Below are 22,988 nucleotides of genomic sequence, written 5' to 3'. Positions count from 1 at the left end.
CCTGTGTCTGATATTTATATGCTATTATGTGTCCTCTATTGCCTTGGGATTCTAATGTTCCCACTAAGATCAGCAAACCCAGTTCCACTACAGTGTTCACCACCATCATCTCTTGACAACAAAGACAGCTACTTTAGAGCTCCTTGTGAAATGGTAGTGCTTCCATCATCACTGCATTCCTTAATGACATGGTGAAAATTAACAGTGGCTAAGGAGCCTTTGTGTTTTCTCCTCTACAATATGCCCAGGAATTTCTGGCATTTTGGCCATCTTATTTATAGGCTATTACTGAATTTAAGCCTTATCCTACCAAATTATTAATGCCAAAATATTAACTCTTGATTCTTAGGTAAGTGCACCCATGCCAATAAATTTGCCATGATCTAACCTTAAATGTATTCCCATATATGCTGTCTAAGTTCCCACTGATTAAAATGGCAAGGCCTTTAGTTTTCCTAGGTAGGCTTTCTCTGTCCAGAGAAGGCCTCATACTTCGGCTATGTTGGGATATAACTGGAGGCACTAATAGGTAGTAAGGGTAAATTCTTTATTTTATTATTACTTTTTGGAGACAGGAAGGGTCTTGCTTTGTTGTTCAGACTGGAGTGCAATGGTGTGATCATGGCTCATTGCAACTTTGAACGCCTGGGCTCAACCTTCTGAGTAGCTGGGACTACAGGCACAAACCACCATGCATGGCTAATTAAAAAAAATTTTTTTTTTTTTTTTTTAGAGACAGAGCCTTGCTGTGTTGCCTAGGCTAGTCTTGAACTCCTGGGCTCAAGCAGTCCTCCCACCTCAGCCTCCCAAAGGCTGGGATTACAGGCCTGAGCTACCGTGCCTAGCCCCAGCTGGTAAGTTCTGAGGAAAGCATGTATCAGCTTGTGAAGGAGCTTGCCCAAGTGCAATCACTGGAAGCCTCTATGCATAGGAGGCTGGTTTCCTCAGAAAGAGATTTAGGGGAAGATGGATGTTCAGAGTTTTCAGCTTCATTTTTCTCTGCTCAAACATCCCTATCCTATGTCTTAGGACCCCACTCCCCCCACCAATGTTCCAACGTTAGAATAGGAAAGGGGAAGAATTAAGCATGTAATTGATACTACAAATCTACCATATCTGCCCAGTGATTACAGAAGATAATCAATTCCTTCAGACCTGTAGTGGAGTTTTGATGCTCCACATAGAGTCATTTTCTTTTTGTTGTTGTTGTTGTTTGTGGGTTCAAGTGATTCTCATGCCTCAGCTTCCCAAGTAGCTAGGACTACAGGCATGCGCCACCACACTCAGCTAATTTTTGTATTTTTTCGTAGAGATGGGGTTTTACCATGTTAACTAGGCTGGTCTTGAACTCCTGGCCTCAAGTGATCCACCCACCTCAGCCTCCCAAAGTGCTGGGATTACAGGTGTGAGCCACTGCGCCTGGTCACAACATACAGTCTTAATTGTAGTTTTTATGTTTTTCTTATGTATTTTTCTTTTCTTTTTCTTAGAGATAGGGTCCCCCTCTATCACCCAGGCTTTAGTGCAGTGGCATGATCATAGCTCACTGCAGCCTCAAACTCTTGGGCTTAGACAACCCTCCTGCCTCAGCCTCCTGAGTTGCTGGGACAATAGGTGTGTGCTACCATGCCCAGCTAATTAAAAAAAATTTTTTTAGAAATGGGGTTTTGCAGTGTTGCCCAGGTTCATCTCAAACTCCTGGCCTCAAGAGATCCTCCCACTGCAGCCTCCCAGATAGGGGACTACAGGTATGAGCCACCATGCCCCTTAACCCACTTATGCCTAGTGCTCCATTATTGGAATGCTAAGCATGTGGGAATTATTTATAGCCTACTGCTCAAGGTCATCGCCAAGGTCTGAGTTTTCACTCATGCAAAAATTCAAAAAATTGCAATCTCTGACATAAACGGGTTAAGTACTTTCTGTTTCGGACCATAAGAAAAGCCAGATGGATCTATAATCTTTATAATTACTATGGTTACCATGGTGATACACTCCTTACCTGCTTCACTTAATTTCATGTTGTTACTGTTAATCATAATACTACTGCAAACTGGCTGAGTGCAGTGACTCCTTCCTGTAATCCCAGCACTTTGGGAGGCAAAGGCAGGAGGATCACTGGAGCTCAGGAGTTCAAGACCAGCCTAGGCAATATAGTGAGACTGTCTCTACAAAAAAATAAAAACAGGCCGAGCACGGTGGCTCACACCTGTAATCTCAGCACTTTGGGAGGTTGAGGCGGGTGGATCACCTGAGGTCAGGCGTTCAAGACCAGCCTGGCCAACATGGTAAAACTCTGTCTCTACTAAAAATACAAAAATTAGCTGGGCGTGGTGGCGGGTGCCTATAATCCCAGTTACTGGGGAAGCTGAGACAGGAGAATCGCATGAACCCGGGAGGCGGAGGATGCAGTGAGCCAAGATCACACCATTGCACTGAAGCCTGGGTGACAAGAGCAAAACTCCATCTTATAAATAAATAAATAAAATATAAATTGGCTGGGTATGGTAGTGCACACCTATAGCCCCAGCTACTCAGGAGGCTGAGGCAGGAGGATTGCTTGAGCCTAAGAGGTTGAGGCTACAGTGAGCTATGGTCACACAAAAAAACTAAAATACTGTAAGCCATGGATTACCTGTAGTCTGTAGTCTCTTTGCTTATAGCAACGAGGTTATTCCTCTGATTGATTTTATGTGTGCATGTGTGTGTGTGTGTGTGTGTATCCAATCCAATCTCAAAATCTTACTTGAGGGTCCATTTCCTGTAATAATTTCTGTTGCACATTACCATGTCTTTAGAGTCTTAAGAGGAAATAGAGGACAGATTAAAAATAATTTAAGAAGGCTGGGCATGGTGGCTCATGCATGTAATCCCAGCACTTTGAGAAGCTGAGGCAAGCCCAGGAGTTTGAGACTAGCTGGGACAACATGGCAAAACCCCGTTTCTACAAGAAGTACAAAAAAACTAGCTGGGTGTGGTGGCACACATCTGTAGTCCCAGCTACTTGGGAGGCTAAGGTAGGAGGATCACCTGACCCCAGGAGGTTGAGGCTACAGTGAGCCCTGGTTGTGCCACTACACTGCAGCTTGGGTGACAGAGAGAGACCCCGTCACAAAAAAAAAAAAAAAAAAAAGGAAAGATACTGTTACAATGTATTACATTACTAATTCTGTTTATCAAGGCACCATTACAAAAAGACAAACCAAATTGTAAGAAAAGATACTGGCCACATATATATTTGACCAAGAACTCATATCCAGAATATATAAATGATTCCTAAAAATCAATAAGAAAAAGACTGACAACCCAACAGAAATGTGGGCAAGTGACTTAAACAGGCACTACAGAAAAGATCTCCAAAATGTCTCTGAAGGCCATTTTTGTCAAAAACTTAAAGATCTCCAAATGTTAAGTAGTATAAAATGGTGCTCAACTTCAGTGGTCATCAAGTAAAAGGTTAATATCAAAATGAGATACCACTACATTCCCATCAGAATGATCACATTAAAAAGATTGACAGTACCATGTGTTGACCACAGTATGGAGAAAGTGAAACTCTGACACACTGTTGTGGGGCAGTGATGGGGGACAGGGGGATGGGGATTGGCTAAAGTTTCCATAAACTTTGGAAAACTGTCATTCTTTACAAAATTTGAAAATACCTCAATGACTAAGCAAGTTTAATCCTAAGTATATACTCAACAGAAATGTCTTCACTTGCATGTGAAGAAACATATAGAAGAATGCACCATAATTGGTTAATAGCTTTAAAGTGGAAACAGCCCACTGAAATATCAACAATAAAATGGATATATTTTGTTTATCCATTTAATATAGAAGTGAATATGAACAAACTATAAACACCACAGATCATTTTCAGAAATATAATGGTGAAAATACACATATAATTTCATTCATGTAAGATTCAAAACTAGGCAAAAATGATGTATAGTTAGAAATTAGAAGAGTGGTTACATTTGGGGAAGAGTGACAGGATAGTTATTGGGGTCTCTCATAAGAAGGTTTCTATTTCCTGGGTGCTGGATACAGGGATATTCTTTGTGATAAATCACTCATTTTTGCATATATGCTATATTACAATTTTTAAAAGGGTGGTCCTTAAAATATTATGAATTAGGGTTTACCACCTTGCCCCTCTCCATCAGTTCAAATATTTATTCCAGTTCAGATCCCACATCTTACATGAAGCCTTTCCCAACCACTTCAGCCAGAAGCAATTTCTCTTTCTTCCTGGTTTTTATACCATGTTCTCTGGGAGGTAGTGTAATATAGTAGAAATAGTATAGGCTAAGGAACTTGGACTTCTCACAAACTATTGAAATAAAAATTTTTAAAAATGTAAAATGTGTAATTTATGGGATTGTTACGATATTTGCCCTCAATAAATCTGTGTGGCAATAAAAAGCAGAAGAGTGACTTGGTCAGACTTGTATCTACCCACCGCAAGTTTAACCAACAAATACGAACATTTATATACATAAATTTAATCTATATACATATATTAAATGTAAATATATAGCTTTTATACCATGGAAAACTACTCAGCCATAAAAAGAAATGAAATAATGGCATTCACAGCAACTTGGATGGAGTTGGAGACCATTATTCTAAGTGAAGTAACTCAGGAATGGAAAACCAAACATCATATGTTCTCACTTATAAGTAGGAGCTAGGCTACCAGGATGCAAAGTCATAAGAATGATACAGTGGACTTTGGGAACTTTGTGGGGGGAGGGTGACAGGGCTGAGGGATAAAAGGCTACACATTGGCTACAGTGTTCATTGCTCAGGTGACAGGTGCACCAGAATCTCAGAAATCACCACTAAAGAACTTATCCATGTAACCAAAACCCACGTTTCTCACAAATTATTGAAATAAAGATTTTTAAAAATGTAAAATGTGTAATTTATGGGATTGTTAAAATGTTTGCCCTCAATAAATCATGCCTACTTTGTTCATACATCTTTGCAACGTGCCTTTGCCACTTTCCCATCAAAGGGTTTATTTCCTCAGCCCTTGAATCTAGCTATCTTTGTGACTTTCTTTGACCATAGAATGCAAATAGATGTGACTTTGTACAACTTCTTTTTTCACCGTTTGGAACACTGCACTGAGACCACTATGTTTTAAGTCTGGGAGTGAAAAACAGTGTAAAGGGAGCCACATGAGTGAACACAGGGAAGACTAACAGAACTTTCTGGCCAAATCAATGTAGTGAGAGATAATAAATCACTGTTTTAAGCCACTGTTTTGGAATGCATGTGTAATGCAGAAAAAGATAACTTTTGGGAAAGAGTCCCTTTTCCATTACCTAGCTCACCTATTTACTCTGTTGTGGCAGAGAATACTATTATTTCCCAATGTCCTTTCTCCTCCTCTTCCTTTTATATTAGAACCCCCATATGTTTTGTTTTGTTTTTTTGGGTTTTTTTGAGACGGAGTCTTGCTCTGCGCCCAGGCTGGAGTGCAATGGCGCGATCTCGGCTCACTGAAACCTCCGCTGCCGGAGTTCAAGCAATTCTCCCGTCTCAGCCTCCTGAGTAGCTGGGACTACGGGTGCACACCACCATTTTTTTGTATTTTTAGTAGAGATGGGGTTTCACTGAGACGGCGTTTCTCCATATTGGTCAGGCTGGTCTCGAACTTCTGACCTCAGGTGATCCACCCGCCTCAGACTCCCAAAGTGCTAGGATTACAGACATGAGCCACCGTGCCTGGCAGAACCCCCATATGTTAGCTGGGTACATTGCTACACGGATACTGACTATAATTTCCTAACTCTCTTGAAAGTTTGGCCACATAACTAGATTGTGGCCCATGGGTTGTAAGTGGAAATGGTGGCTCCAACTTCTGTAATATGCCCTTAGAAAGAAGAAGTATACTCTTTTTCTGTTTCCTATTCTCAAATGTATCATGGCAGGAGGTGGAACTACCATCTTAGGCCATGAAATAGAAGCCACATATTGAGTAAATCAGATTAAAAAGCTACAAGTAGCTTGAGTACCTAATATACAGAGCTGCTCTATCAGTCATGAACTGATTATCCTTGGACTATGAGAGAAAAAGAAATTTACATCTTATATCATTACTGTTTTGACCTGAGAGCAAGCAAACCTATAATCACAAGTAATATGTGTTTTTCACATTCCCTCATATATATGTTCATGTATATATATACCTCTACAAATAGAAATATCTGTATGTGCACACACAGATATGTGAACATCTGTATATGTATTGATGATGTATTTTGTTTTACAGATTGAGATCCTACACTTTTCTCCATCTTTTTCTCATTTAGCAATATCTGGAAATGACAACTCATTCAACTTGAATTCATTCCTTTTGATAGCTATATAATATTTTATAGGATGCAGGAGTTGTAATTTATTCTGCCATTTTCCTACTGATAGCTTTCACTTTGTTACCCTTTTTTCCACTATGAGTATTTTTGTGAATAGAACCTTATGTATTTTATTTCTATAGGACAGATTCCCAAGAATGGTATAGCAAGGACAAAAGATATTTGTAGCTTAAAAAATTTTAATACAGGTTGCCAGACTGTTTTACAAATAGGTTGAAAAATTTCACATTTATGCCAGCTATCTATAACAATACTCTTTTACTTGGACCCCTCACCAGCCATAGTTGCTATTGGTCATTTAACATTTTTCCCAGTCTGAAAAGATGTTTCACCTCACTTGTGACAGGAGAAAAAATAGTAAAATTTTACTGAGATTAAACATTTCCACTTATTAGCCCTGAATCCAACAGTTTGAATAACATACTCTAATAACAATGCTGTGGGGGCACTCTCATCTGTTTATACAGCACCTACGGAGAGAAATTTGGCAATATCTGTCAAAATTACACACACACAAACACACACATCTTTAACTTAGCAATCTCTTTTCTGTGAATTTATCCAGCAGATATCTTGAACGTGTGAGACAAAATTATGTACATTATTATTCAATGATACTGCTTTTAAAAGCTGAAGACTGAAAACAATGCCCAGGTCCATCATAAGGGCTAGTAAAATAAATCTGTTCTGGCATTCATGTAGTGGAATACTAAGCAGCCATTAAAAGATAAGGAAACTCATTATGGAGTTACATAAAATTCTAAGATATATTGTAAACTAACATATGTAGGACAGTGTATATATTGTTATCTTTATTTTTAAAATGGAGAATAATATAAATTTGTATTTTTCTATAAAATCTCTGGGAAGGTATGCAAGAAACTAATAAAAGTAGTAATGGGATAAGTGGTGTTGGCAGGAGAAATTGGTGAACAGGAGATCACAGGGAAGACTGAAACTCAAAACCTCTCTCTGCACATACACTATTTGAATGAACTATTCAAAAAGAAAAGAAAAATAGCTCCTATAAAGTGAATTCAATTTCCCCTATGTGAGTTTTATGATCCTTACTTCCATCGACTGAATAAAGGGGGTAAGATCCACTTCACAGTACTTTCTGAACACTAGAGGTGTGCTTGGCTCAGTGTCTGTCCCATATTAGGCACTCAGTAAGTTTTAGTTGAATTTAAAAAAAATTGTCAGTTTGTTAGACTAATTGGCATCTTATTTTAATTTGCATTTTCCTGATTTCTCCTGATTCTGAGCCTCTTTTCACATTTGGATTTATTCTCTGAATTAATATTATTTGCCCATCTATTCTTCTGTTGAATTGCCTGTTCCCTTGATGTAATTTCTGAGTTCCCTGATTAAACCTCCTTGCAAATATTTTTCTAAATTTGTTGTGTATCTATTAATTTCATTTAGATGTTTTTTGCAAACAAAGTTTATTTTTATATTGACAAATATGTATATTTTTGAGGATAATGTATATTCTGCTGTTCTTACATGAAATGTTCTATAAATGTCAACTAGATCCAGTAGATTAATGATACTACAGTTCAGTTTTTACTGATTTTCTGCCTGCTGGATGAATTACTGAGAGAGAGATATTGAAGTCTCTGTGATACAAGATTTGTCTATTTCTCTTTGTGGTTCTATCAGTTTTTGCCTTATGCATTTTAATGCTGTTAGGTGCATATATGTTAAAGATTGTTATATCTTTTTGGAGAATTTACCTCTTTATCCTTATGTAATGCTTCTCTCTATCCCTGACAGTTTTCCTTTTTGTGAAATCTGCTTTGTCTGACAATATAGCAATTCCAGCTTTCTTTTTATTAGTTTTAGCATGGCAGATTTTTCTTCAGTTACTTTTAACTTGTCTATGTCTTTATATTTAAAGTGAGTTTCTTACATATGGTTCCTGAAAAAATGAAAAACTAGTAAAGGCTGTTGTCTTCCTCCCTCCAAATCAACCCTGGGTAATGACAGAAAGAAGAAAGAAGCAAAAGCTTGAGGAATAAGATAAAAAACTAAGAGGAAACCATAGTTAGTGTTAGGAGTAAGTTCTGAAATACTGTTTTGCCATGCCTCACTTTGCTGTGTGGGACAATCAGTGCCAAACTACTGATTGCTACAGAAATCACCGGCAACAGATCAGGCTTCCTGTAGGATTAGATAAAGGGTCTGTTGAAGTGAGTTGCCAATGAAAAAGTGGGGCTGACCAGATACTATAGAATATTGGGGCATTCACCTCTCTACTCCTTCCCTGCTGCCAGAATTTTGATAAATGATAACAGCCTTCTGCTGCTGGATTGTGGATTTCAACACAGATCCTTACTAAAGAAATAGTAGCAAAGAGAGAGCATCAGTTCTGTGGTGTCTAGAGCTCTTGCTTTCTGCTCCTTAAACCTGTGGGAAGGGATAAAAACTAGGGTCTGCCATTTTGTTCTACCTTTGTATCCATTATTAGAAGGGGTAGTAGATAACACTAGGAGAACACGGCTCATGAACCAAAATATCTAGACACCTAAGGAGTATGATCACCATCAAACACAACAAATTTCACAACATATACCAACAGAAGTAGAATAGGATATACCAATAATTTGAATAACTCAATTATTCTTTCAACACAATTTGTAAAGATACAGGGTCTCACTCTGTTGCCCAAGCTGGAGGAATCATAGTTCACTTCATGCAGCCTTGAACTCTTGGGCTCAAGCAATCCTCCTGCTTCAGCCTCCTTGCTAGCTGGGATTACAGGTGTGTGCCACCACACCCACCTAATTTTTAGAATTTGTTTATAGAGAGGAGGTCTTGCAACGTTTCCCAGGCTGCTTCAAACCCCTGGCCTCAAGCAGTCATCCTGCCTTGGCCTCCCAAAGTGATGTGATTACAAGCATAAGCCACTGTGCCCAGCCCATTTAACAATTTTTTACTGAATACCTACCAAGTGTCAGGTACTAAGGATTCATCAGTGAAAAAAATAGGTGAAAAATTTTGTTCATGTGGGACATGGCAAGGGGGACAGAGACAAAAACATACAAATAACTATATAATAAACAATTTTAGAAAGTAATATTTACTACAAAAACAATGCAGAGTAGGTAGATTGGGATTGATGAAAGGGTTGCCATTTTAAAATGAAACCCATCCTAAAATTGGAGCCACAAAGATGCAGGGTTGCAGTGAGGTTGGTAATATGTGAAGAGTGAACAAGAAATCATAAAGTCATGTGAGATTATTAGGTGTGGAAAAATATGAGCTAAAATAAGTAACATAGCCAGGCGGTGGCTAACGCCTGTACTGCCAGCACTGTGAGAGGCCAAGGCAGGCAAATCACTCAAGCCCAGGAGTTCGAGACCAGCCTGGCCAACATGGCAAAACCCTGTCTCTACTAAAAATACAAAAATTAGCCAGGCATGGTGGTGCAAGCCTGTGATCTCAGCTACTCGGAAGGCTGAGGCACCGAAAATTTCTTGAAACTGGGAGGCAGAGGCTGCATAGAGCTGAAATTGCGCCACTGCACTCCCACCTCACAACAGAGCAAGACTGTCTCAAAAATAATAATAAATAAAAAATAAAACAATAAAGAACATCATAAATAGCAGATGGATCGGATTTTATGATGCTTTTGAGGTACAGAATTTTATTATTTTTGTGCAGTTAAAATCTCTAGAACTTTTCCTTTGTGCTTTCTAGTGCTTTCATGCTTTGAAAAAAACCTTTTTATCCAGAGATATTTTTAGGTTGATAATTAAAATATTTTAAATTGTAATATTCGTATATGGAAAGAAATTCAAACAAAATAGGATAATAGAAAGTAAAAGGCCTCATCCACTGCCTCTCCTCCTTTCCTCAGAAGTTATCATTTTTCTAGGTATCCTTCCCGAAATGTTCTATGTATAATCAAATACATGTAACTTTTAAAATTTATAAATAGGATACTATATATACTTTCTACAATTTGCTTTCTTCATTCACACATATGGCCCTACTCCAGAGACTGAGGTTTTAAATATCAGGAAAATTTTTATTTAGAAGGCAAAACTACAGAGACAAAAGATAATTGGTTACCCAGGGGTATAAGGTAGATAGGGGTAAATAGGTGGAGCATAGGGCATTTATAGGGTAATAAAATGATTATGTGTAGTACTATTATGGTGGATACATGACATTATGCAGTTGTCAAAACTGATAAAACTATACAGCACAAAGAGTGACCCCTAAGATTAACTATGGATTTTAGTTAATAATGTAGCAGTATTGGTTCATCAGTTGTGACAAATGTACCATAATAATGCGGGATATTAATAGGAGAAATGGTGTGTGTTTGGGTTACAGAGGGTGACATACAGGAATCTGTATTTTCTGCCCTATTCTTCTGTAAATTTAAAGCTATTCTTTAGAAAGTCTTTGAAAAAAACTTCCTTTAGAAAAACTATTCTTAAAGCTTTGTAGAGGATATTTTAAAGTTGGAGGCTAGAGGTCACATATTTGGTAGACTGTTGTTATGGTCCAAACATAAAATAATAAAGGGCTATACTATGGTAGCAAATAAAATTACTTTGAATAGGTTTGCTAATACCTAAGAAAATTTCACATTAGAAATTACTGAGTGGAATTTATAGTTTCTAATATAAAGAAATCATGTGTCAAAAATCAAAAGCAGGAAAAAATATGCATAAAAATTATGAGAACAAAAGCAAATGTGGCTGAAAAGATGCTAATAGCCATAACATGCTGAATATATATATATTTTAAAGTTAACATGACACAGAGGGACCAGGAAATGCATGTACTGTATTGTTTTATTTATGTTCTTATTTCCAGATTTCTGTAATATATATATATGTAGATACACACACTTTTAATTCAATTTTATTTTTGTTTTTGTGTGTGACGGAATATCACTCCCTCGCCCAGGCTGGAGTGCAGTGGTGCGATCTCAGCTCATTACAACCTCTGCTGCCCGGGTTCAAGCAATTCTTCTGCCTCAGCCTCCTGAGTAGCTAGGATTACAGGCGTGCACCACCACACCTGGCTAATTTTTTTGTATTTAGTAGAGAATGGGGTTTCACCACATTGGCCAGGCTGATCTCGAACTCCTGACCTCATGATCTGCCCGCCTTGGCCTCCCAAAGTGCTGGGATTACAGGTGTGAGCCACTGCACCCGGCCTGTATTTTCTTAAAAGATCAGCCATTACCAAGTTATTACTGGATGCCTTTAATCTCTTTTGTTAGTGTATCCATATTCCAATAAAAATTTATTTACAAAAATAGGCAGTGGTCTGCTCTATAGGATCTTGCACTAATAAGTTACTTTAATTCTTTAAGTTTGTCTTTATTAAAACACATAATGTACATAATGAAACACCATGATTTGGCATATAGTAAGCAACTGAAAATAGTAGTGGCTATTTTATTAAAATAGTATGTATCATACAGCTCAAAATGCTGATTATAAGATGAATCTGAAATTCAGACTTAAAAGTATTGTTATTATAGTAACAAGGTTATATTTGGGATTTTAAATTTTGTTCTACCACCAGAGGTAGTTTAAGGCTTCTTGTATAATGGTTCTTTGTGATGTTTTTCTGGTCAGAGACACGTGTGCTGAACTCTTGGGACGTGTTCCACTACTTGTGGATCCTGGTATTTCCTTGCTCAATTTTCACAAGAAATAGGTTCGGCATCTCGAGGAGTATCAAATGAAGATGTTCAGAAACTACACAAGGTGAGTTCATTTTCAATTTTAAAAAATATTCTATTTATATCCATTGATAATGTAGTAAAAGCTTCCAAGTTACTCACTATAAATCATACAGTAATGGTTCTGGAAAGAGCATGGTAATTTTAAAAAGTAACTACTTTATTAAGGTATGGTTGACATGTAAAGCTGTATATATTGTATATAATACAATTAGTTTGGGGATACATTCTAATCAGTTATGCTAATGACAACTTAGATCTCATACAAAAACTCTACACTTTAACTCATCTATCCTCTCCCACATTGTTATGTCAAAATGTACATTTTCATATTGTGCATCAATTAATAAATTACTGTAGCTATAGTTGTTTTTAATACTTTTAACTCAGAATTTAAAATGATTTTATGTACCACCATTACATTACAGTATTAAGAATATTCTGAATGTAACTCTATCCTTCCCTTTACCAGGGAGTTTTACACTTTCACATTTTCATGTTGCTAATTAGCGTCCTTTAGTTTCCACTTGAAGTACTTCAACTTTAGTTTCAATTTAAGCATTTTTTGTGAGGCAGGTCTAGTGGTGATGAACTCCCTCAGCTTTTGTTTTTCTGGAAAAGTCCTCATCTTTCCTTTTCTGAATGACAGCTTTGTTGGTAAATTATTCTTAGTTGGCAGGCTTTTTTTTCTTTCAATATTTTGACTATATCATCCCATTCTCTTCTGGCTTGCAAGGTTTGCTGAAAAACCCAGTGAAAGTCTTATAGGAGCTCCCTTGTACATGACAAGTTGCTTTCCTCTTGCTGCTTTCAAAATTCTTTAACTTTTGACAATTTGATTATAATGTGTCTCAGTGAAAAATTGTTCATATCAGATAGGTACTGTGCCAGTGTTTTAGCAAGGTCTGAGAAAGGCATATCTCACACAATGGCATGAAAACCCAATCATCATGCTTATGAACCACAAAAAAGTTCAGTGAAGACACCTTTATGTTCAATCTACATGGAATTCTTTGGGAATCATGGATCTGGATGTTCATTTTCCTCCCCAGATTTGGGCAGTTTTCTGCTATTATTTCTTTAAATAAGCTATCTGCCTCCTTTCTCTTTCTCTGCTTTCTATAATGTGCATATTGGTTTAGAGTCCTGTAGGCTTACTTCATTCTTTTTTCGTTTTGTTCCTTTGACTGGATAATTTCAAATGGTCTGTCTTCAAGTTCACTGATTCTTCCTTCTGCTTGACTGAATCTGCCACTGAAGCTCACTTTTGAATTTTTCAGTTCAGTTATTGTGTTCTTTAGTTCCAAAATTTGATTTTTTTTTTGAGATGGAGTCTCACTCTGTCGCCCAGGCTGGAGTGCAGTGGCGCGATCTCAGCTCACTGCAAGCTCCACCTCCTGGGTTCACGCCATTCTCCTGCCTCAACCTCCCAAGTAGCTGGGACTACAGGCACCCACCACCACGCCTGGCTAATTTTTTTGTATTTTTAGTAGAGACGGGGTTTCGCCGTGTTAGCCAGGATGGTCTCAATCTCCTGACCTCATGATCTGCCTGCCTTGGCCTCCCAAAGTGCTGGGATTACAGGCGTGAGCCACCGTGCCCAGCCAGAATTAGATTTTTCAATGGTTTCTTTGTTGAAATTCTCATTTGTTCATGTATTGTTTTCCTGATTTTATTTAGCTCACTGAGATTCAAGATGAGTGTTCTGAATTCTCTATCAGGTAATGTATAGGTCTTCGTTTATTTGGGGTCAACTGCTAGAACTTTAATTTCTTCCTTTGGTTGTCATGTTTTCTTGGCGTGTGTGTGATCCTTTAAGCCTTGCCTTCTACCTTTGCATTTGAAGAAATAATCACTTCCTCCTGTCTTTACTGACTAGCTTCAGAAGGGAAAGACATTCACCAGTCAGCCTGACTAGAGATTCTGAAGGTCTCTCAGACCTTTTCTATGGATATGCCCACTCCACTCCTCTTGTTCTATCTTGGGAGGGGAAGTCTTAGGATTGTGTGATTTCTTTCAATCTCACAAAGCTAGACTAGGTGCTGAGAACCTCCTTTTATTTTCTCTAGTGCAGTGCCCCAGAGTGTTCAAGGTTGTGTGCCTTCTTCCAATCCAGTAGGAGCCAGTTGCTGATATCTGTGTACTACCTGCCGGGGCCTGCATACACTATCTGCAGGGGAGGGTGGGCTGCTGGCTAGTGGATGGGTACATGGAGTGTTGGGTGTGCCTGTCAGCTAGTTGAGGGGTTCTGCAGGTGAAGTGTCCTGTAGGGCTCATGGGTGAGCCTATGGTGGAGTCTGCAAGCCAATTAGTAGACTCCACATCTGGCTCTGAAGAATCATGTGTTGGTTGCTATGAGCCTCTGCTTCTTTTCCCTTTTCCTAGCTATTCCTAGACTATTCATCTGTGAAGAGTCCCTCAGTATTCTGGATAGGGAAAAACAGAAGTGAGCCTTTTGGGTGGCACCATGCAAGGCTAGGGAAGCTGGGCACTCACTTGACTCTTACTTTCCTTCCTGGGAGAACTCATGGGCCAACTCTGCTGCCTTGGAGGAGAAGGATGTAGGTAAAGTGAAACTCTGCTTCTTACCCTCTTCAGTGTGTCTATTCTTGAGTTTTTCATTCTACTGGGGTGCTAGAACCTCTTAGCAGATCTCCCAGGCTCCCAAGCGGTATTTGGTATTTCTGCAGGGTTTGAGGGCTGGAACCTACTAATCCACCAACTTGCTGACGTCAGTCAGGGTGCCTTTTATCTGAATAGTATTATTTCACACAAAATGCTATCTCTGAGTTTACTAGCTCAGAGGCAAAATAAAAACAAAACAGTTAAATATATAAGGTAACATTATTAAATCTCACATTTATTCCGTGCACAACTACAATATCTCAAAGCATTATACAGGTTCCTGCTTAATGCCTAGTTCATCAGTGCTTGGAGTAGCTAGTTCCATAAACTTCTGAGGTAAGTAAGAATCTGTCTTATTTTATTATTTAATGACTATATATGCAGATTATAGTAACCATGAAATTTCTAAGGCAAAAAAGATGGCTTCCAAAATAGAAAAAGAAACTTCAAAGATCTATGGAATTAAGCTTTTAATTATGCACATATGCATATACAATTATGTATATCATGTATTTGCTTTGTAACCATAATCTTTGTCTAGTCAATGACTGCAAAAGTGGTATGCCAGTATATACTTATAGAATTATAGGAAAGAAAAGGTTTCTTCAGAGCTCACTCTATTCTATCCTGTGTTTGCTTGTTTATTTATTTATTATGGATTGACTGACAGGGTCTTGCTCTGTTGCTCAGGCCGGGGTGCAGAGGCATAACCATACCTCACTGTAACCTTGAACTTCTGGCCTCAGGTGATCCTCCCACCTTGGTTATATAGATAATTCTATACACTGCTAGTTTTTAGTACCACAAAGTGTTATGGTAGGTGATTTCAAAATAGTTTCGCCATGTTATTAATTTCCAGATCCCAGTTTTGTTTCTTTAGTTTTCTATTTATTTCTAGTTTGCTGGACTTCCTCTTAAAACTGTGGGGTTAAGGCAAGGCAGTTCCAAATGTAGTTCCTTATACACAAAGGGAAAGTAAGAACACCAAACACCAAAATCAAAATGTTCTAATAAAAAAGTTTATCTCTTTAAAATGTTGAATAGACAGATTTAATAATTCTTTTTTTAAAAAATTGATTAGCTTCTCATATAATCATTAACCCCAACCTATAGTCCACTGTAAGTATCCTCTTAATTTGTTAAAGCATATTAGTTATTCCATTAATTTCATCTACTTTTCCAATCTATCAATCTGTGATTCCTTTTACCTTTCTCTTATTTTGGGTTTCTTATACCTTGATCAAATGTCCTACTTTTTCTTAGTTTATTCCTCATTTAGGTGGAACACATCCTCCATTAGCCTTTTGAGAAGAGAATGTGTAGATTGTGTATTTTTAAAATCTTTTAGGTTTGAAAATGACTTTTTTATAGTTTCACAATGGGTTCTTAGTTTGGATTGGTATAGAAATCTAAATTATAGGTAATTTTTATTCAGATATTTTAAGAATTGCCCTTTAACTTCCAGAGGTACTATTAAGAAATCCAGTACATTTAACTTTTGTAGTATGTGTCTCAAGTCTGTTTGAGTTGCTGTAAAGGAATACCTGAGGTTGGGTCATTTATTTAAATAAGAGATTTGGCTCATGGTTCTGCAGGCTGTACAAGAAGCATGATGCCAGTATCTGCTTCTTGTGAAATCTTCAGACCGCTTACACTGAGGGCAGAAGGCAAGAGGAGCCCATGAATACACAGTTCACATTGCGAGAGAGAAAGGCCAGGAGTTAGCGGTATGGGGGTGCCCAGGCTCTTTGTTTTTTGTTTCTTTCTTTCTTTCTTTGAGACAGTCTTACTCTGTTGCCCATGCCGGAGTGCAGTGGCACAATCTCGGCTCATAGCAACCTCCATCTCCCAGGTTCAAGCGATTCTCCTGCCTTAGCCTCCCGAGTAGCTGGGACTGATTACAGGCATGTGCCACCACACTGAGCTAATTTTTGTATTTTTAGTAGAGACAGGGTTTCACTATGTTGGCCAGTCAGGTCTTGAACTCCTGACCTCAGGTGATCCGCCCACCTTGGTCTCCCAAAGTGCTGGGATTACAGATGTGAGCCACCGCGCCTGACCCCAGGCTGTTTTTAACCACCATCTTTCACAGGAGCAAACAGAGTAAGGACTAATTATCACAAAGACTGTACCAAACCATTCAGGAGGGAACCACCCCCATGACCCAAACACCTCCCACTAGGCCCTATTTACAACACTGGGGATCAAATTTCTTCTTCCTTTTTGAGACAGTCTCACTCTGTGACCCAGGCTGGTTGCAGTGTTACAAGCTCACTGCAACCTCCATCTCCTGGGTTCAAGTGATTCTCGTGCCTCAGCCACCTGGGGTTACAGGTGTATGCCACCACACCTGGGTAATTTTTGTATTTTTAGTAGAGATGGAGTTTCACCATATTGGCCAGGCTGCTCTTGAACTCCTGGTCTCAAGTGATCTGCCCGGCTCAGCCTCCCAAAGTGCTGGGATTACAGACGTGAGTCACCGTGCCCAGCTGGGATCAAATTTCAATATGAGACTTGGAGGGGTCAAAAAACCATCTAGAGAAAGAGCTCCAGAAATCTGCATGGGGTTCCTTTAAGCATTTTATATTAATAACAATCTGACATACTCAATATCCATGTTATTAGCATTGACACATTACATAATTACATTGATCATGTAGATCTAGACCAACCACTGTGAAAAAAACAAGGTGCAGCTAATAATAAAAAAGATGAGTTTTTAATGAGGTAAAAAAAAAATGATGAAATATCATACTAACTATGCATGTATATGTGCCAGCTGCTGTTTTAATTGCTATCTATGTCTTAATTCAGTGCATATACACAATACATCCTTAAGATGTAGGTATTACCTACATTTTTACAAGTTATATAATTTATCCTAGTAGAATCAGAATTGTAGTCCAAACAGTGTGGCTCCAAGAGTCTACAGTCTTAACTATAATGCTGTATGTAATTCCTTGCACTAAGTAGACGGTAGTAGTGTTTTGTTATATTGTTATTAAATGCCCTTTCTTGACCAAATAAAAAATTGCTAAACCTATCTTGGCTTCCCAATTTAAAAATTTATTGGCTGATGAAATCTAAAAGCCTGGAAATCAACAATTTATAGGGCCAGTAAAGAACAAAAAAATGAAAATTTGAGAAGTAACTGATGGAGCAAGGTCTTAAAGGGATTCAGCTCTAGAATACAGGGAGCAGTTAGATTTGGAGAACAGAACAAAAGCTAAGTATAGAAGGGATTATGACCAAGTAGAGATGATGGAGAAAAAAGCTTCTCTGGTAACTAAAAATCAAGGTCATCTGAGTTCAAAATAAGCCTGGTAATGTTAATAGAAGACATAATTATTAATGTAGAATAGTGAAGATTTGAACAACTTTTGTGAGGAATGAGAAAAATAAATAAATCCAGGAATGGGCTAACAGAATAGAAAAAGAGAGGATTTCAAAACTAAATCAATGTTTAGTGGCAGTAAAAATGTACCATAATGTGAGATTGTGGTCAGAGGTAAAATTTCTGAATTTAGGGTCTCAAAGCCAGAGTAAAGGGTCATTCATTGATGGTAAAGACGATAATGATAATAACCATTCATTGAGTATATTACAAAATTAATTGTATCTAGTCATAACCACTGGTATCACCATATCACAGAGAAGAAAACTGAGGCCCTAATTAATTTTCAGTAAAAAGTTAAGTTTTCATACAACTTGACAAGAGGACTCAAATTCATAGAGTAGTAAAAGGGTCAGACATTCTCAATGCAATTTGAAGAAAACAGGTGGGGAAGCTTATCTTGCTAGATATTAACACTTATATAGTTGTAGTAATTATGACAGTATGGTATTGTTATAGAGGTTATACAAATACAGCAATGGAAGAGAATAAGCAACCCAGGGATGTTTAGAAACCTGATTTGAGATAAGTGACATTACAAACCACAAAAACAAGTTTAACTCTTCAATAAATGGTGCCAGAACAATTAGTTGTTTGTATGTAAAATAATAACAAATGAGAGTAGACCCCTTTCTCAAGCACAAAAAGTAAATACTGGGTAGAGTAAAGCCCTAATATGAAGACTATAAGTTTAAAAGTTTTAGCAAAAACACAGATGAATACGTTGTGATTTAGGGGTAGAAAAAGATTTCTTAAACAAGACTCCCAGAACACAAATTATAAAGAAAGAGACGAATAAATTTGGCTACACCCAAACAAATTTCAGTATAAAAAAAAGACATACATGGCCAGGCACGGTGGCTCACGCCTGTAATCCCAGCACTTTGGGAGGCAGAGGCAGGTGGATCATGAGGTCAGGACTTCAAGACCAGCCTGGCCAATATGGTGAAACCTCATCTCTACTGAAAATACAAAAATTAGTCAGGTGTTGTGGCGGGCACCTGTAGTCCCAGCTACACCAAAGGCTGAGGCAGGAGAATCACTTGAACCTGGGAGGTGGAGGTTGCAGTGAGCTGAGATCATGCCACTGCACTCCAGCCTAGGCAACAGAGACTGTCTCAAAAACAAAAACAAAAACAAAAAAACAAAAAGATATTCACTAGAAGATAAGCAACAGGAAAAGATAAGCAACGAATGTAACCAACAAGGTAATATTTTCCAGAAAACATGTACCAGTGAAACTGATGAACAAACCAGTAGCACAGTGGGCAAAGATGTCAAGAGAAGTCTAGTAGGCATTTGGAATTAGACTCCTAAAATTGAGATTGCCTAAAGAAATCTGGGCTGGAAATAGAGATTTGGGCTATATCAACTTAATGATCATATTTGAATTTGGGGCACAGGATGACCTAATGGGATAAAAGCATGAAAGAAATAAAAGTCTTGGGCCTAGCTAGGACAGGCAGAGGATTAGTGATCCTCACTCAAGTGCTTGAGAGTAAATAATGACTCCTTTAACTGTATTTACGTATTTACTTTATCTTGACTTTTCTGACCACAGTTTATGTCTTTTAAAGATGGAGTCTAAAAACACTATCTCATAAGGTGATCAGATAAGCCTATTACTTCTATTTAGAGCAATGTTATCTTTAGACCATGTTTCATGTGCAGCCAAGAAGGCAGGGTTGTGGAAATTAAATACAAATATAAATGAAAACAGGAGTTAAATTTTAAGTAAAGGGAATTTAAGAAAATATTCCTTTTAAGTGGATAATAAGATTTTTTAAATTGGTGGAGTTAGGAATTATCTCCTTTTATACATTTGCATAGCTCATGTAATGCATCAGAATACCTAATATATGATCCACACCTGTTCTCTGAATTTCAAGGCCTCCCAAAAAAGTTTTATCCGTATAGACTTGCATTCACTACATTTTTTCTACTTGAAAATAACAAACCAGCTATTCAAATAAACTGCTAAGAGGAAGGAAGCCAGCCATAAAAAATTACGTACTGTAAAATTACTTCTATGTGAGGGTCAAAAACATGCACAGCAATACAGAATAATAGTAATGGTGGTCGATGTGGTTAGAAGGGGCACTTTTTAAAAACGCCTCTGTTGAACATTCTATGTATTGATGTGGATGTTGGTTACCTGGAACTGTACATTTGGCACTTGAGCATTTTACTATGTTATACCATTGAGGTATGTATTTTTTAATTCTTTAAAGAAAAACTGCTTGGAAGTCTTATTCTTAACGCACAACAATCACAAACATTAAAATTATACAGTCCAGAGAATGTAAAGTTGCTTTAAAAAATTCCTTTTCTCAGTTTAAAATACCAAGGGGAAAAATGAACTCAACACAGCACGTCTTGCCCTTGTCAAGATGACAGATCCTCTAAGAGAAGAAACGAATAGGTAATGGCCTTTTCCAAGATTTTCTTCCCCTAATGCACCCCACTTCCAACCTACCCCTACCTCAACTAGGGTATCCAGTTGTACCCAAAGGTGCTTCTACATTAGATCCACAGAGATTAAAGATAACAGCTAACAGAATAGTCCAGAGGACAAGGATATTCAAGTTCCATCATCTTCAGGATAAAAAAGCTCCAGGGTTTACCCCCAAACTTAAAGCTCTCTAAAGGAAATCCATCGACCTTTTAAACATCACTTTGTATATATCATCTTCTGTACTGCCCTAGCTCAAAAACATGAACATGTATCTAAACATCTTTGTAGCATTTCCATTGTAAATTTTACTTTAACAATTTTGAACATGTTATAATGATAGAAAATTATTTAATCTAGATTTCGGTCAACTCTATTACTGACAGTTATTCTTTTTTAGTGAAGGACAATCACAAACACTAAATTTATACAGTCCAGAGACTAAAAGATTGCTTTAAAAAATTTCTTCCTGGCCGGGCGCGGTGGCTCAAGCCTGTAATCCCAGCACTTTGGGAGGCCGAGACGGGCGGATCACAAGGTCAGGAGATCGAGACCATCCTGGCTAACACGGCGAAACCCCGTCTCTACTAAAAACACAAAAAATTAGCCGGGCGAGGTGGCGGCGCCTGTGGTCCCAGCTACTCGGGAGGCTGAGGCAGGAGAATAGCGGGAACCCGGGAGGCGGAGCTTGCAGTGAGCTGAGATCTGGCCACTGCACTCCAGCCTGGGCGACAGAGCGAGACTCCGTCTCAAAAAAAAAAAAAAAAAAAAAAAAAAAAAAAAAAAAAAAAAAAAAAATTTCTTCCTTTTCTCACTGTAAAATAAAAATACCAAGGGGAAAAATAAAAAGTATTTATTATAACTGGCTGTTACACTGTCATACACAATGAAACACTGGACCATGAGCAGTTCGTTATTACATGTTGTTAGTTAAGTGTAGAACTGTAAATAATGAGGCACGTTATTAAGATATCACAAACATTATCCAATCAGCAAGTGCACGACTTCAGACATTTTGACTTCAGCCAAAATATGAAACAAAGTCATAGCAAGAAAGTTATTTCAAGGGACTGAAATTTTCTCCTCCTACCCTTCAAATCTTTTAGAGATATTAATAAAAACAACTATCCAGCCTGGGTGGATATAATGGGACTCCATCTACATACACACAAAATTTTTAAAAATTAGTTGGGTGTGGTAGCACACACCTGCAGACCCAGCTACTTGGAAGGCTGAGGCAGAAGGATCCTTTAAGCAGGAGTTAGAGGCTGCAATGAGCTATGATCTCACCACTGCACTACAGTGTGGGCGATAGAGCGCGACCTTGTAACAACAACAAAAAAATTAAAACCTTCAGGAATACTTTAGATCAAGCTTGCCCAACAGGATGGCTTTGAATGCCACTCAATGCAAATTTGTAAACTTTCTTAAAACATTATGAGATTCTTTTTTAAAAGCTCATTAGCTACTATTAGTGTTAGTGTATTTTATGTGTGGCCCAAGACAATTCTTCTTCTTCCAGTGTGGCCTAGGGAAGCCATAACATTGGACCCCCTGCTCTAGACTTTAGCAGAAGCCTTGCAACATAAAGAAAACAGTACATGAGACTTTAGACTCTTTGTTTTGTTTTTCTTTTTTGAGACGGAGTCTTGCTCTGTCGCTCAGGCTAGAGTGCAGTGGCACATTCTCGGCTCACTGCAACCTCCGCCTCCCTGGTTCAAGCGATTCTCCTGCCTCAGCCTCCCGAGTAGCTGTGACAGGCACCCGCCACCGCGCCCGGCTAATTTTTCTATTTTTAGTAGAGACGGGGTGTCACCATCTTGGCCTGGCTGGCCTCGAACTCCTGACCTCGTGATCCACCCGCCTCGGCCTCCCAAAGTGCTGGGATTACAGGCGTGAGTCACCACGCCCGATCGGCTTACTACGAATCTTCTCTGAGTGGCAAAAACCAGAAAAGGTTTTGGAGCCAGGACTGCAGTTAAGTTGCCAAAGGGCAGAGATGTAAGCAGTTCCTGGTTTAGTTAAAATATTTTAATTTTTATTTTTTTAAGCCTGGCTTTTGGGGTGAAAGAGTAAACAGGCACAGGGGTCTGGGTAGGGCGAGGATACTCATGGACGAGTATGCAACCCTAGGGCCACAGAACCCAAACTGTAGGGGAAGGGGCGGGGCGAGAGGGGACGAAGTGGAGACAGCAAGAGACTCACTTTTGAAAGGCACTTTCCGGTTAGAAAGCACTCTCACATGCTTAACTCATCGTACACAGTATCCTTTCTGCGGGTCTCCAGCATCTACAGACGTTAAAGGCCCAACTGGGTGGCCACCTTCATACAAGATTCCGAGGAGGGCCTAGCTACCCGCCGGTTCCCGCGGCTCGGCAGTCCGCCGCGAGCGTACGTCACTCGCCCTCCGCCAATCGG

The 22,988-nt window shown here is 38.6% G+C and overlaps 1 protein-coding gene and 1 non-coding gene across 3 annotated transcripts in view; both read right to left on the bottom strand.

Moving 5' to 3' along the window:
* UBE2D3 (ubiquitin conjugating enzyme E2 D3) overlaps positions 1-22,953 on the bottom strand; it is a 71,413-nt gene extending 48,460 nt beyond the window's left edge. Inside the window, exon 1 of one of the 2 annotated variants that reach the window (XM_017958908.3) lies at positions 22,776-22,953. The gene's annotated coding sequence lies outside the window, so the exon portion shown is untranslated. The remainder of the gene's footprint in view (positions 1-22,775) is intronic. The other variant, XM_017958907.3, reaches the window with a different exon arrangement.
* On the bottom strand, positions 12,969-13,072 carry LOC116274364. The gene has a single exon (XR_004182990.1). It is a non-coding gene; the product is annotated as a small nucleolar RNA U13 (small nucleolar RNA).
* Positions 22,954-22,988: the final 35 nt, after the last annotated feature.

Source organism: Papio anubis, chromosome 3 (assembly GCF_008728515.1).
Source record: "Papio anubis isolate 15944 chromosome 3, Panubis1.0, whole genome shotgun sequence".
Classification (NCBI taxonomy): Eukaryota; Metazoa; Chordata; class Mammalia; order Primates; family Cercopithecidae; genus Papio; species Papio anubis.
The sequence above is the reverse complement of the archived record's forward strand: the minus strand, read 5'-3'. Positions and strand labels throughout refer to the sequence as shown.